We start from the raw sequence: 16,202 nt of genomic DNA on the forward strand, positions 1-16,202 counted from the left end.
CACATCAAAACCTACACATCCACTAAATATCATGCAAAGCACTTCTGAAAAAAAGGTATTGATTATATTTCTCTTAATTAGATCTCTTGTGGTTTGAAAATTTTACAATCCAGTTTGGATGTGGAGCCAATAGCAATCACATACCTAGTCTGAAACCTTCATCAAGCATTTCAGAAGTCCTCAGAATAACTGTGACTCTTTTAACAAAGTCAGACAGCACAGTATCTAGCTAGACTAGACCTTAGGAAGAATTATCAATTGAAAACAAAAAAGAATTTTTAAAAAACATGGTTCCTGTTCGGGTGTTGGCTTTCAATCTATTATGTACTTTGCCCAAGATAGTTTAAGTGCTTTGATTAAAACACTGACAAACACAAATATTTTTTTAAAATTTTTATTTATTTATGATAGTCACAGAGAGAGAGAGAGAGAGAGAGGCAGAGACACAGGCAGAGGGAGAAGCAGGCTCCATGCACCGGGAGCCCGACGTGGGACTCGATTCCGGGTCTCCAGGATCGCGCCCTGGGCCAAAGGCAGGCGCTAAACCGCTGCGCCACCCAGGGATCCCACAAATATTTCAAATGATCCGTATTCTCAAATATTTGTTGCATAACTGAAGTTTTAGATATTTTATTTTTTTTAAAGATTTTATTTATTTATTCATGATAGAGAGAGAGACACACACACAGGCAGAGGGAGAAGCAGGCTCCATGCAGGGAGCCCAACATGGGACTCAATCCCAGGACTCCAGGATCACACCCTGGGCTGAAGGCAGGCGCTTAAACCACTGAGCCACCCGGGTTGCCCTAGATATTTTATTATTCAATATTTTGTTATGTAAAAGAATACATGTGAAACATACATATGCTCTGAAACATAATAACAAAAAGAGTACACATAAACCCAACATCCATTTTAAGAAATAGAACTTGTTTTAGTAATAGGAGGAGAGGGAATAAAAGTAATGATTCAGGATCTTGCAATTCCTGAAGGCCGTCATTGCAAACATCAGAATTCTGGGCAAATCCTCAAGTGGGTGAAAATTGTTTGCTCACACTCACTTTACTTTTCTTTTTCCTTTCCAACGGTATATGCATTTTAAAATACAAAAGGCCAGATGGAGGCATGCCTAAATCAAAGGAATGGCTCTCTATTGACAGCACTCAGACACCAGGAATGGACCAGGTGGTAAGATATCTTTGCACAAGAAACCCTCTTCTACATTAGCAACTACCACTTTTATCTACTAAGAAAACCAGTAAACAAAAACTTTGTGGGCAAAAACTCTGTAGGTGACATAACTCTAAAATTCAGGTATCTTCAAGTTTAAACATTATGAACTGAGAGCCAAGCTAAAAACACACAACTCAGTCAAGTATTTACATTTCCCTTATCTGCGGGGAATATGCTCCAAGATGCCTAATGCATGTCTGAAACCATGAAGAATACTGAGCCCTACACATGCTATGCTGTTTCCTATATGTAAATACCTATGATAAAGTTTAATTTATAAACTAGTCACAGTAAGAGATTAATAATAATAATAAAATAGAACAATTACAATATATTATAATAAAAGTTATATGAATGAGAAAGAAGGGCTCTCTCACTCCCTCAAAATATCATACAGTACTCACCTTTCTTCTTATGATGGTGTGAAATGATACAATGCCTAGGTGATAAGATGAAGTGAGGTGAATGAAACAGGCATTGTGATGGAGGATTAGGCTACTACTGTAGACCTTTTGACCATTCATCAGAAAGAGGATCATCTGCTCCTAGATGACAGTTGATCGTGGGTAACTGAAACTGCAGAAAGCAAAATCATGGGTAATAGGGGACTACTATATTCTAAAATCTTGACTCGCAAACTACTTTCCTTAAAAGATAAGTCAACTTACTACCAGCTGCAGTAAGTTACAGAGAGACAATACTGAGGTACAACCCTGACTTGGGTTCTATACATTTTCACTCTGTTCCCAGCCATGGATAGCAACATACTTAGGTCTTTTTTTAAAGTGAACACATCTAGATCACATGGAGTGCTCAGAGTGGCTCTACCAGCCTTAACTGTTTCACCAGTTCTAGCTCCATGTAAAGGAGACACCACCAAACTCCATAATAGTCTGTCAGTACATAGATCTTAGTGCCATAGAAGATCCAATAGACTACAGGCAAAATTCAACCTGCATGATGTTGGGAAATTCATCACTCTTGTGCACTCTTAAATTTCCTCATCAGAAACATTAGAGGACAAGACCAGTTAAGTTCTCAAGTCCATTCCAATCCCCAAATTCTGAAACTGCCTCTGATTCTAACATTCAATCTATCTGTTAAAAGAAATGATTTTGTGCTGTCCTGAAATCTTAGAGGAAAGAAAGCTTCCACCATGACGGCCTTGCAATCTATTCTAATTTAATCCTTCTCTTTTCTAAATTCCAAGGGGTCTGTGGATTCTCTTTGAGATTAGAAATAAATGCTCCTCCAACATGAGTTAAAACCTAAAACAAGAAAAGGAAGCTATGTTAAAAAATCTGGCATCCTTATGATGAATTTTTCCCCAAAAGAAAAACAAAGTCTACCTTTTTTGTTCCACTTGATATATACATACAATATATATATGTATATATGCAATCAATATAAGTGCCTCTTCTGAAGCTTATTGGTGTGGTAAAATCACTTTTTACTAGGCCTCATACTAAAAACTAATTAACTGTACTCTCAAGACCCTTCAATTTTAAGTAATTTTATTCTACTAAGAGAAAATGTTTCTCCTAAGTCTTTCTTAGAAGTGTCAAATCTTTTTCACAATGAATACCTTTAAACATATTTTCAATATCAGAAAATAGACTTTAAATATAATTTACAGAATAATTTCTCACTAAATTTGGAATAATTGAACTTATTCCAATGAAAGACAAATGTCTCCTTCCTTCCTAACCCATTTCCTTCCCTATCTCAACTAAGTGCATACATACTATGGGGGAAGAATGTTCCCACCAAACCTCTGCTGTAGGTGTGAGAGAAGAGAGATCCAGCTAACTACAAATATTTCTCACTCAAACTTCTGATATTTTTATATCAGACGCCTTCTCCCCCAACCATGAAAATTTCAGTTCACATTACCATTGAGCCACTCATTAATAGTACTTAGAAAACGTGAATGAATCCAAAACAAAGGTGGATTCCTTCTCAACCAGGCCCACATTCAAAAAAATGGTGTCACATTAAAAAAAATTAAATTTGACACCCGTAAAACAGAGAAAGGCAATTTAAATAATTAATCCAGCCCCTTGAAAGATGCCAAAGGTATCACTATACATTATACTCAACAATACTTCCAAACACCTGTGTGTATGAGTAGCGCTCAGTACAGAATGGTTGCACCAGCCATTCTCCAAGTCTTACTTTTGGGCCCACCCACAAATAGTTCCTCAACTTCAGCCCAATTTGGGTCTTCTTCCCCAACTCAGGGATTTCTCTGAGCTAAGCCTTTCTTCCAATACTAATTCTTCACTCTTTCCAACATAAATCTGATGCAAATTTAGCCTTTCTTCGTTCTTTTTGACTCCCATTTCTATCCATTATGCTTTCAACCAATGCCCAGACCCATTGCTTCTACTAATAGCAAAAGATCCTATCAATTCAGGAGATGAGGGAACAAAAAAATGAGTATTCATAAACCACTGTTTTCAGTCAGGTCATGAGGAATGAACAGTGGCTGGTTATGATCTCTATGAGCACTTCACATAGATTCCCATCCCTTTCTACACTTTCTCCTGTTTATATGGGGCTTAAACAATTAAGTTATTACCAATCAGGTGCACCTGCAAGACTCTGAGAATAAGGAAGAAGCCATTTTCCTGCTGCTATTGCTACTGACCAAAAGGATCAAGGGGACTTGAGATTTGGGGGCCAGCTCAGGATTCCCAGGTAGGATAGGCAACTGTGGCAGCAACAGAAACCATAGCTGGAGTAGTTTCCTGATTGGATTCTAGCCACAATCTAAACCTTTGAAATCAACAGGCAAAAGGCAGCACCCTGACTTCTGCTCCTCCAGGACTCCAAATCTCTAATACCATATATTAAATCCTTTCTAACTGAAATCTCTAGAGCAGATTCTGCGCTCTAATCTGACTGGATCAATATTAGGGTTTATAAAGAACACAAAGCAAAAGGCAAGGAAAGAAAAGCAGAGATTTTTCTGCAGGCATTTGGGCATAAAAAGAACTGTGACAAAGTAAAGTTGGCATTAGCCAACAGGAAAATGCAAATCAAAACCATAATGAGGTACCATTTCATACTCACTAGGATGACTAGTGATAAAAGTCTCTAAATTTGACTGCAAAACTAGAAACCATAAACAAAAATAATGAGTAATTTGACTACATAAAACTTTTAAAAGACCTATATAACCAAATAAAAGCCATATAACAAGGTTCAAAGCAAACCATAAACTGGGGGAAATATTTGCAATATACATGGCAAAAAGGTAATCTCCTTCAGCTTAAAAAAAATGCCCACAATTTAAAAACTAAAAGCCTTATGTTCCAAAAGATATTTGAACAGAGGATATGAATAGGAAATTGACAGAAAAAAAAATCCCAGTATACAGGGAAAAAATAATACAAATCAAAGAAACCACAACATACCACTTTCACCCATTAAACTGTTAATTTTTTTTTCTAGGAGCTAATAGTATCTACATTTTGGGGAGGAAGGAGAGAAAGGGATATGCTCACATCTTTAGAGAAGGAAATTTTACTCTACATATCAAGTTTATCTGCCTTTTGGCCCAGTAATTTTATTCCTAAAAATGAATTCTAATGAAATATTGTTTATAAAATTTTTAAAAAACTATATACCAGCCAAAAATCCATCAATGTATGCATTAGGAAGAATATCCTATAAAAGAACATCTATTGATATAAAAGGTAGATGCTATATTACTAAATGAGAAAAGGTATATTACAAAAACATACACAGAATATAATTTGTTGAGAGAGAAAGAGCAAGGGACCCTGTGTGCAAGAGAGAGGTCCCATGGGGAGGAAGAGAGAATCCTAAACAGACTCCATGTCCAGAGCGGGCATCATCTCACGACCCCAAGATCATGACTTGAGCCAAAATCAAGAGTTAGTTGCTTAACCAACAAAGCCGCTCATAAGAATTCGAATCTCAAAGCCAGAACATAATTCTTTTTTTTATTTTTATTTTTTTCAGAACATAATTCTTATAATCAGAGAACATTCATAATAATAGCAGTAGTGGGCAGCCCCGGTGGCGCAGTGGTTTAGCGCTGCCTGCAGCCCAGGGCGTAATCCTGGAGACCCGGGATGGAGTCCCACTTCCGGCTCCCCGCATGGAGCCTGCTCCTCCCTCTGCCTGTGTCTCTGCCTCTCTCTCTCTCTCTGTCTCTATGAATAAATAAATAAAATCTTTAAAAAAAATAATAGCAGTAGTAATAACTGACACTTATAAACACTCATTAGTTGTTTGGCAGTGTTTTAAATCCACAGCATATATGAACTACCTCATTTAATTTTCACAACAATGCTATGAAACAGTTACTACTACTATCTGTATTTTATAAGTGAGGAAAATGAGGCAGTAAGAACACAAGTAAATTGCCCAAGACAAAACAGTGTTTGGACCCAGTTGACCAGACTTCAGCTCCAACAACCTTAACTGCAATGCGAATTCTGAGTTATACAGATTATTAGACTAGAGTAGATTAACTGTCAGTTTTTAGTAAGAAATTCCCCCAAATATTAATAATGTTTGCTTCTGAGAAATATGATTATGGGTGATATTTATTTTCTTATGTTTATTACCTATATTTTCTACATTTTGTTTTTTTTTTAAGATTTTATTTATTTATTCATGAGAGAGGCAGAGGGAGAAGCAGGCTCCATGCAGGGAGCCTAACGTGGGACTCGATCCCGGGTCTCCAGGATCAACGCCCTGGGCTGGAGGCAGGCGCTTAACCGCTGAGCCACCCAGGGATCCCCTATTTTCTACATTTTCAATAAGAAATATTAACTTTCATAAAGAGGAAGCAGACATGTGTTCCTATAACCCATTCTTTCCAATCCTTTCCTATCAATAGGTAAGAAGATAATTGTTCTAAAAACCACTCTTATTTCCACCAAGAGAAAGACCAGTCAGAGAAAGCCAACATATTATTTTAAATATTTGCTACCTAATCTTAAAAGCAAGGAAGTCTACCCTCCTGGATTTTAGTGTTCTCTTTCACAGGAAGAAGTAAAGGTGAACATAAGTGAGGAGGGAACAGGAGAAATGAGCTGGGGACATGGTTTTAATCTGTCATGAGCTAGTAAAAACTTTGTCTCCTTACAGAAGTTGTTTTATTTATCCATTCATTCTAAAACTTAAATTTAGAAGTTTAGAAATTATATTAAAATCAAAATGGATCAAAGGGCCAGATGTTGCAGGCAGGATGACTAATCAAACAGAGCCTGGGTAATGTGCTCCACGCCTTGCTCAATGGGAAGTAATTACTCTAACATTAGCTTTACAGTGTTTAAACAACCATTTCATTATATTTTTTTTCTATGCTGATTAAATTTTCTCGGCATTTCAAATGCATCATTACATCTGCATTGCATTTAGATAATGCACAGCATTGCTACCCATTAAAAAGTTCCTTTTTTTCATCACCTTAATAAATCTAATTTGGCTTTATTTGCATAAAGTTTGATAAAGAGTGATTAGTCCTCTTATGAATAGCATACCTTGAATGGAAAACATCCCATCTATCACTTGGCCAAAACAGTCATTCACAAAGTTATAAGCATAACCACCTAAAAGCATATGTGGTAAAAGAAAAATTGTAGCACAAATGTCATTGTAGAATTACTGTCCATGCTTTCTATGATTGCTGAGAGGTGGATATGATAATCATGGGACCATCTAAGCCACTCTCCTTCTTGTTCGTAAATAGATAGCCTGAGGAATTATAACAGAGAACAACACCACCAAGAATAATAAACTCATATTTTTAGCCTTCTATTTCGATATTCATTCACCCTCAACACATGGCTAGAGACCCAGGACATTTTAGCCCTTGCCCAAGTAAATGGGCTGTAAAGAAATCTCAGGAAGACATTAGCTAAGATGAAAACCTCAGCTAGGGTATCAAATGTGCCAGGCAATCACTTATCAAAACTCAAACTATGCTAAGTTCTCAGGAGAACTTTTTTAAGCATTGCAAATAAATGGATTGTGTTGGTGACTACAATGTGGTGACATTGATTCTGCCTTTTGAACTCAGGGCTTGGTAACAGAAACTCAAAATCACTATACAAGTGCCCTTGGAAATCAGAAGAGGAAAACAGGAGGTCCTAAAGAGAAAGAGAACATCAATTGAAGTCAATTCACCATATTCTGCATTTGCACTAGAGATGCTGATACTGACAATGGAATAGGGAGAGCAACCCCTCAGTTAACCCCTTAGACTTAACCCCTCAGTTAAGTCTTGGGACAGAATGAAGCATTGCAAAAACAAATTCCCCCAAGTGTTTGGATTCTCCCTCATGAGTTAACGATTCACTGTGCAATTCTATGTTGTTATTCACTCACTGAAACAAATCACCAGTATTCACTTCCATAGTGGGGAAAAAAGACCCTGTGAATTGCAGAATTTACTAAGAGCAAGTTCAAAGTCATATATTCATAGCCCTGAACCTTCCCCTCCCACACATCTCTCTCTTCTGTTCCTCCTTCTCCACCACTTCCCCTAGTCCTTGAGGACCCCCATGGGGCCTCTGTCTACAACTCATTTCAGAGTTCTGTCTACTCCACTTCATCCCATCCCTTGCTGAATAATATGAATCCTAACACATTGACAGTAATCACAAAGTTCTCTACTCAATTTTGTGGAGCTTAATGACCAGTGATGGGCAAGGGTGTCAGGACAGGCTGTATACTCTTAAATGATAAAACCCGTTACATAGAGATGAACTTGATTCTAAACCTGGGCACCTAAGGAACTAATGATAGAATCTTTAAGGTATGAGAATTCTAAGAATTATGAGGGTGATATGATCATTTTTCTTCTCCTCCAGGTAAGAAGAGCTAGGAATGCTACCTATACACTGTGTCTAATGACCCCACTAACCCCAAGACTCCTGCTTCTCTGGGACATGTGATAATGGGCTCTGATTACAGGTGTATTATTTTCTTAGCTCTCTTCTCCCTTTTAGAATTGTCATCTTTTGTTAAGACAAAAAACTTTTTTTCTGTTTCAATTGGTTATAATAAGAGCTCTTATTTGTTCTCACTCAAATTACCCAGTGAGCAAAACCCTCATTTCAACATAATCGATCTCATCTATCTGTGAAGAGGAAAGAAATAGGATTGATCAATATATCCACAGGTAAGACCTACTGATGGCTTTCCCTGTGAGAAAGGCTGACCTTCGCACAAATCCTAGGCTCTGAAACCATTCACTACTTACCCTGATGTAGACATTTTCAGACATATGCAAGGATGCCCATATCCTTTCAACTTAGATTTTATCTTGCTCTTTGATTCTGAATTCCACTGTAGAGGATACACAGATTAAAAGAAGGAGAAGGAGGAGGAGTTGTCAGGCCTACAGAATAAAAAGTCTTGAGAGTAGATTCAGCAATCTGTGATACACCAGCTCTCCAGATAACTCAAAACAGGTAAAGATCTCAGAACCACTATTTTAGAGTAACAAGTCTCTCAGCTGTCATTGACTACTCGGGACTATCTTAACAGATTATTGATTATTGGTGGACAATAAAACAGATACTTAGCCATATGCATTAATTAGCATATGTTCTGTGGGTTCATGGAAGGGAGTAGGAATACAGTTCCCAGTTGGGTTTCAGGCTAGAAAAAAGAGTGTGATAAGGGCTCCTCAAAGAATATAACCAGAAAGTAGGCCAGCCGCATGAGTCAGACTAAGCCGTAATATTAGGGGACTCCAAAGCTCCTGCTATAAATCTTAAGGTCACTTGGGATGGGTCTATGTGGGGACAGAAGCAGAAAAGGCTGACTCATTGGCCAGATAAAGAGCACCAAGAGTCAACCTGGAGGAAGTGAGCCCTTGCACTGGTAGCATTGAAGTTAGCCACCAAGAACTACGGAGCAACTGAGCAGAATCTTTCATGCAAGAAGCTCTATTTTCCATGGACCTTTAAAAGGAAAAGCAGGATACAAAAAAAGACAGAAGTCCTTGCTACTCAAGTCTCTAGGAGCCGAGCACACTGATTTCTACAGTGTTGTTTCACATAAGATGCCATTCTTATGACTAACAGATGAAGCCAGGGAACCTAAAAGGTATACATTAGTATATACATATCTAATATACATAGAAGCAGGAAAAAATCCAGTGTTTCCCTTCCCCTATTCATTGTCAAAGACCCATACCATCTCCCCTAGGCAGAATGGCTTTGAAAGGCATAAAACACAGATGTCCTCATATTGCTTATCACAGCCTCCTCCAGGATATCACAGCCATAGGGGCTGCCTAGGAAACTTGTCCCATGGAAGAGAACCTCACCCTCTGCCAATCCACCATACCACCTGACCTACAGGATCACTGTCCTGTCTCCCAATACCTTCTATTTAGATCAACCTATAAGTTATTCATCTTTGGTCTGCTTTTTACCCCCATGCTGTATGTGTATAGGCTCTAATATGTCCTCAATGTCTCCTTCCTCAAACACCTAAACCCTCAAATGTATCTTATGCGGTTCATGGTCAGTTATCCGCAGACCCCCTTTATCTTTGGCATTTTCTTTCTCTGAGAGCAGGTTGGCTAAGCCTCAAAGAGATTGTTTCCCCTAGGCTTTCTCAAGTGCTGGCTGTTTTTCTTCCTGTAGCTCATGAACCCCTGAGTTAAAGATGTCTTATCCTAACCTGCCTACCACTGCCAAGATGCCACCTGTCTTCCCTCTCTCCTTGCTCCTCTGAAGCCCACGACATACAACTGTACCACCAGCCACTTGATTATGTCATCTATTGACCCTGCAGTCACTTCCCTTTATTCAGGAAGGACCACATATGAATCTATGTGTTTCTCTCTAACATACTCTTTCTACATTCTCAGTGATCTCAGTATCCACATGGCCACATTTCCTATATCCTGGCCTCTCAGTCCTTGAACTTCCTTCTCTCCAAAAACCCCTTACACATTTTATCTACTTGTTTCAGACCTTGCCATCATAGCACCTCTAAATCCTAATGTAAAGTACCTACTCTCAAAAAAATAAAGAAAAAAAAAATAAAGTACCTACTCTCTCTGTTACTTCCAGCACTCCAGACGATTTGTTAATATGCCTGATATCAAGCATTTCTCTTCCCTGCAAGGACTTCCAGTCCACTGATAGTGTTCATTACTCTTCCATGTTCTTACTTCCCTCCTATCCAGCTTAGAGTCCACGGTGTAGAACTTTCAAAACTTCTTTGAAAATGCTATACCTCCTTTGCCCCCTCTTCTGACATTGTATGTATCTAGCAAAATCTTACAAAATCCCAGCTCTCTACATACAATATGACTATTTCCACAAAGCTAAATATTTCAGGAGAGTATCACCCATAGCAAGTCATCCTTAAAAAGATGTCCACAATTCTTGAATGGGTCCTCACTATTAACCAGCAATCCTGCCACACCTACCAAGAAAATCTGCCTTCCTACTATCTGAGTTAACCATTTCATATCTTCTCCTCCCTTCCACAAATTTCTTATTCTTCAGAGAAACAATAAAATAAATCCACTGGAAAGTTTGTTCCTATACTCACCTGATTTTCCTCCTATTATATAATGAGAACAGTAGCCTTGATCCCATCTAAGATGCCCCTGAGCCTATCAAAAGTCAACTACACTTGGATTCCATCTTCCCCCCATCTTACTCAAGAATTTTAATCCACCTCCTGCCTTTAAAAAAGGGGGTATTTTATTGCTCTTTTCCATATTATTTCCATCATAACTTTGCTGTATTGTTTCCTAACTCAACAAATAGTCCCTTGACAGACATCTCTCCATAGCTTTGGCCTATTTCTCTCCTCCCTCCTTAGAAAAGCTTTCTACAGCTCTCATCTTTCTGTTCTGATCAAGTTCTTGTCCTCCACTTCATTAAAAAGGATTTCTATCAAAGCAACCAGGAAGCTCTATCCTAACAAACCCCCTTTTCTGCTCTCATTTTAGTAGATCTCTGAGAAGCCTCTGCCAAAAGGGAATGCCTCCTAGGTGTGAGGACACTTCAGTATCCAGTTGTGGGCCCTCCTCTTCACTGTCAACTCTCCCACTAGGTGATCATATCTCAGAATGTCTCCTGCTATACCTTTGGATTGTATGTATAGGCGCAATGAGTCAGTACTGGGAGAACACCAGGGAAATACTGTGATGTATTTTTTTTAAGATTTTATTTATTTATTCATGAGACACACAGAGAGAGAGAGAGAGGCAGAGACAAGCAGAGGGAGAAGCAGCTCCTCACAGGAAGTCCTATGTGGGACTCGATCCCTGGACCCAGGATCATGCCCTGAGCCAAAGGCAGACACTTAACTGCTAAGCCACCCAGGCATCCCTACTGTGATGTGTTAACTTATAAACTTAGAGTAAATACTTCCTTCTCTTCAGTCATGTTATTCCAAGATATTATCTGAGTCCTATAATAGGTTGAATATCACGTGGCCCACAAAAGCTTTCCTAGGACATCCAGCCAAGATATCTCTAGTCTTCCCCATATTTTTATTTATTTCAGAATCCTAATGAATGGGCCATAATGACTCAAAAAGGCAGAAAGTATTATCAGTCTCTAGATTCAGTCCTCATATCTTTCAATTAGGGACCTTCTTTATACGAAGTTCTGAGAAGGATTAAACAAAGAAAGCTCAAATAAAAAATTTTGCATATCAGGCACTCAAATAAATGCTGATTCCTTTGACTCTTACAAATGTGAATTTCAAAGAGAAAAATATCTCTGGCCAACGTGATCAGGAAAAGCTAGCATTAAGATGGATTTTGAAAACTGGATAGAATTTCAAAAAGAAGTCATAAATGCATGAAAGAGAAGAATAAAAGAAATATGGAGAGACATGTGTATGAGATTGGCTGGGGCACAGAGTTGGAGATCAGTCTAATTTGGAAAGGATATATAAAATCCCAGGTTTCTCTCATTCATCCTCATAGGACCCTAGAGTTCCAAAGCTGCACTCCAGATCTATAATATCTGCTGACAGAACTCCATGAAACCAATTTACCTCTCTGATCTCAGCCTGTTGCCTGATTCATGCTGACTCTTCTGCTTATCCATTTTGATTTCTAACTCTTGCCTGCTTATTTGGCCTTTCCAGATCACTTTTCCTGTTTAGTGCTCTACCATTCTCTAATCCCAGCCATCACTCAGGTTTGCCCTAACCTATCTACAGTCTAGTCATTCCTTTGCCTCATCCAAAAGTGAATCCCAAGGAGAAAACTATCTCTGGTCCAATAGGACAGAGATTACCAGTAGGGAAGCAACCTCAGTGGCCTCTGGTTTTTTTTTTTTAATTTTTATTTATTTATGATAGTCATACAGAGAGAGAGAGAGAGAGGGAGAGAGGCAGAGACATAGGCAGAGGGAGAAGCAGGCTCCATGCACCGGGAGCCCAATGTAGGATTCGATCCCGGGTCTCCAGGATCGCGCCCTGGGCCAAAGGCAGGCGCTAAACCGCTGTGCCACCCAGGGATCCCAGTGGCCCCTGTTTGAGGGAGAAGTTATCTGATCTACAATAAAAGGACAGAAATTACAGCATGCACGTGTGTAGAAAAAGACTGAGAATTTTAAATTAATCTAATGCATTGGATATAGCTCCAAAAATGACAGTGAGCCCCTGGGAGTAGAAAAAGTGCAACAGAAATAGGGAAATAAAGAAAAGAAACCAGGGAATTAAAATGAGCATAGCTCTGTAACACTTTGCTCATTTCCCAATATTCAGCAAATATGCAATAAATATTTGTTGATTGATTAAACAGATTTGAGCTCTGACTTGATGAAATCTTGCTTACTTGCATTACAGTATATCATAATCTCCAGTCCTGTTTACATTTTTAATTTGAACTCTAAAAATGCTGCTGTCATTTTAGAACACCAAATGAAACAAACAACTATTTGCTACCTGGCTTTGTTCTCATTTCAACTCTTTTGGAAATGTACAAGAACATCCCATTCAATGTAGTGGGAATGTCATTGAATGTAACTGATTTCACCTAGAACAGGGAGACACTCCTGTAAAGCCAGAAATATAAAACTACTAAGTCTAGAAAAATACCCATTTTTCAATATTGAAGGAAGGGATTTCTGAACTGCAGGGCTTCACGTCTCAAAATAAAAGCATTGGTTCTCTCCAGGCTCAATAGCTAACTTTAACCTGGAATCCAGAAACATTAACAACAAAGAATCCTTAGGTTTCACCAGCTGTGGTAAAAGGTAGATTTTATGGTTGCTGACTTCAGATTTTTGTTTGTACAACTTTTTAAACTGTAGTTTGGGTGGTGGACTTTATTTGAAGCACTATTTCGAAACTCAAAAAAAAAATCTTATTAACGATTACATTTTTAAAAGTCACATGGATCCTACTGAAAAGAAAGAAAGGGGGAAGAGGAAGAAGGAAGGAAGAAAAGAAGGGTTTAATTAAACAAGAAAGATATTAAATTGATGTGGCTGTAATGCTGTGGTAGCCTACATAAGCAAACCAAAATCTAAGCCTGTATATAAATGTTTCAAGGTTATGAAATCAAAATGTTAAGGACAACCAATTACAAACAGCCAACTAGGCTTTAAGCTATAGCCACCAGTTAATCTCGTTTCCTTCTTTCTCACTTTCTTTTTTTTTAATTTAATTTTTTAAAAGATTTTATTTATTAATTCATGAGAGACACACAGAGGGAGGCAGAGACACAGGCAGAGAGAGAAGCAGGCTCCATGCAGGGATCCCGATGCGGGACTCGATCCCAGATCCCCAGGATCACACCCCAGGCTGAAGGTAGCGCTAAACCGCTGGGCCACTGGGGCTGCCCTATTTCTCACTTTCTCTATGTAAATGTTTCCTCTGGCTTCTGTCAGGGAAGCTCTCCCTACCACTTCTGGTTTGGGGCTGCTCGATTTCAACCGATTTTTGCTCAAATAAACTCTTAAAATTTTTAACACGCCTCGGTTTATTTTCCTTTCCTGAAAATAGAAAGGAAAGAGGGAGAGGGAAGGAAGAAGGAAGAAGAGCTTGATAAAGCACGGACTATAGATGCATACCTGGGAGATTTGGCAGGTCTGTTTCCAGACCTCAGCAATAAAGCAGGTATCACAAAAAGGAGTCAAATGAATTTTCTGGTTTCCCAGTGCATATAAAAGTTATGTTTATACTATACTATAGTCTATGAAGTATGCAGTAGCATTATGTCTAAAAAACAATATACATACCTTAATTTAAAAATCCTTTATTGCTAAAAAATGTTAAACATCAAATGAGCTTTCAGCGAGTTGTCATGTTTTTGCTGGTGGAGGGTCTTGCCTCCATGTAGATGACTACGGACTGATCAGAGTGGTGGTTGCTGAAGGCTGGAGTGACAGTGGCTATGACAATGAAGTTTGCCCAGTCGATTGATTCTTCCTTTTACAAATGATTTCTCTGTAGCATGCAATGCTGTTTGATAGCATTTTACCCACACTAAAGCTTCTTCCAAAATTGGACTCAATCCTCTCAAACTCTGCTACTGTTTTATCAATTAAGTGTAGGTTATGTTCTAAATTCTTTGTTGGGATGCCTGGGTGGCTCAGCAGTTGGGCGCCTGCCTTCGGCTCAGGTTGCGATCTCCGGATCCGGGATTGAGTCCCACATCAGGCTCCTTGAGATGAGCCTGCTTCTCCCTCTGCCTATGTCTCTGCCTCACTCTCTCAGTTTGTATCTCTCATGAATAAATAATTTTAAAAAAATTATTGGAGTTCAATTTGCCAACATATAGCATAACACCCAGTGCTCAAACCGCCAAGTGCCCCCCTCAGTGCCCATCACCCAGTCACCCCAACCCCCCCAAATAAATAAATAAATAAATAAATAAATAAATAAATAAATCTTTGTTGTCATTTCAACAATCTTCATGGCATCTTCCCCAGGAGTAGATTCCATCTCAAGAAATCACTTCCTTTGCTCATCTATTAGAGCAACTTATCATCCATTCAAGTTTTATCATGAGATAAAGTATCATCCTCTACTTCAAACTCTAGTTCTCTTGCTGTCTCCACTATATCTGCAGTGACTTCCTCCACTGAAGTCTAGAATCCTCAAAGTCCATGAGGGTTGAAATCAACTTCTTCCAAACTCCTATGAATAGTGATAGCTTGATCTCTTCCCATGAATTATGGATGTGCTTAATGTTATCTAGATTGTGAATCCTTTCCAGAAGGTTTTCATTTTATTTTGTCCCTATCCTTCAAAGGAATCACTACTTATAGCAGCTATGACCTTATGAAATATATTTCAATAAGACTTCAAAGTAAAAAAAAAAAAAAAAGACTTCAAAGTCAAAATGACTCCTTCATCTCTGGATTACAGAATGGATGTTGTGTTAGCCAGCCTGAAGATATTAATCTCACTGTGCATCTTCATCAGAGCTGTTGGATGACCAGGTGCATTGTCAATGAGCAATAACATTTTGAAAGAGATCTTTTTTTTTTCTGAGCAGTAGGCCTCAATAGTGGGCTTAAAATATTCAGTAAGCTATGTTGTAAACATATGTGATGTTATACAGACTTTGCTGTTCCATTTACAGAGCACAGAGTAGATTTTGTGTAATTTTTAAGGACCCTAGGATTTTCATAATGGTAAATGAGTACTGGCTTCAGCTTACATCACCAGCTGCATTAGCCCCTAACAGAGAGCCAGCCTGTCCTTTAAAGTTTTGAAGCCAGGCATTGGCTTCTCATCTCTAGCTATGAAAGTCCTATGTGACATCTTCTTCCAATAAAGATAAGGCATTTTCTTCCAATAAAGCTCCTACATCACCATTTACTGCTCTACCTTCTTACTTTCATGTGATGGAGAAGGCTTCTTTCCTAACCTCATGAACCAACCTCTGCTAGCTTCAAACTTCTCTTCTGCAGCTCCTTTGCCTCTCAGCCTTCATAGAATTAAAGAGAGTTGGGGTCTTGTTCTTGATTGGGCTTTGGCTT

The 16,202-nt window shown here is 38.6% G+C and overlaps 2 long non-coding RNA genes across 5 annotated transcripts in view; one reads left to right on the plus strand and one right to left on the minus strand.

Annotated features, from left to right (window-relative positions):
- Positions 1 to 378: 378 nt before the first annotated feature.
- The window catches only part of LOC140640854 (uncharacterized), a 71,715-nt gene continuing 55,891 nt past the window's right edge, over positions 379 to 16,202 (minus strand). The window contains exon 2 of the long non-coding RNA XR_012037462.1: positions 379 to 1,809. This is a non-coding gene — a long non-coding RNA (uncharacterized lncRNA). The remainder of the gene's footprint in view (positions 1,810 to 16,202) is intronic.
- The window catches only part of LOC140641197 (uncharacterized), a 52,245-nt gene continuing 44,134 nt past the window's right edge, over positions 8,092 to 16,202 (plus strand). For all 4 annotated transcript variants that reach the window (XR_012037737.1, XR_012037739.1, XR_012037736.1 and 1 more), the window contains exons 1-2: positions 8,092 to 8,190; positions 8,317 to 8,398. This is a non-coding gene — a long non-coding RNA (uncharacterized lncRNA). The remainder of the gene's footprint in view (positions 8,191 to 8,316; positions 8,399 to 16,202) is intronic.

This window comes from Canis lupus, chromosome 10, assembly GCF_048164855.1.
Source record: "Canis lupus baileyi chromosome 10, mCanLup2.hap1, whole genome shotgun sequence".
NCBI lineage: Eukaryota > Metazoa > Chordata > Mammalia > Carnivora > Canidae > Canis > Canis lupus.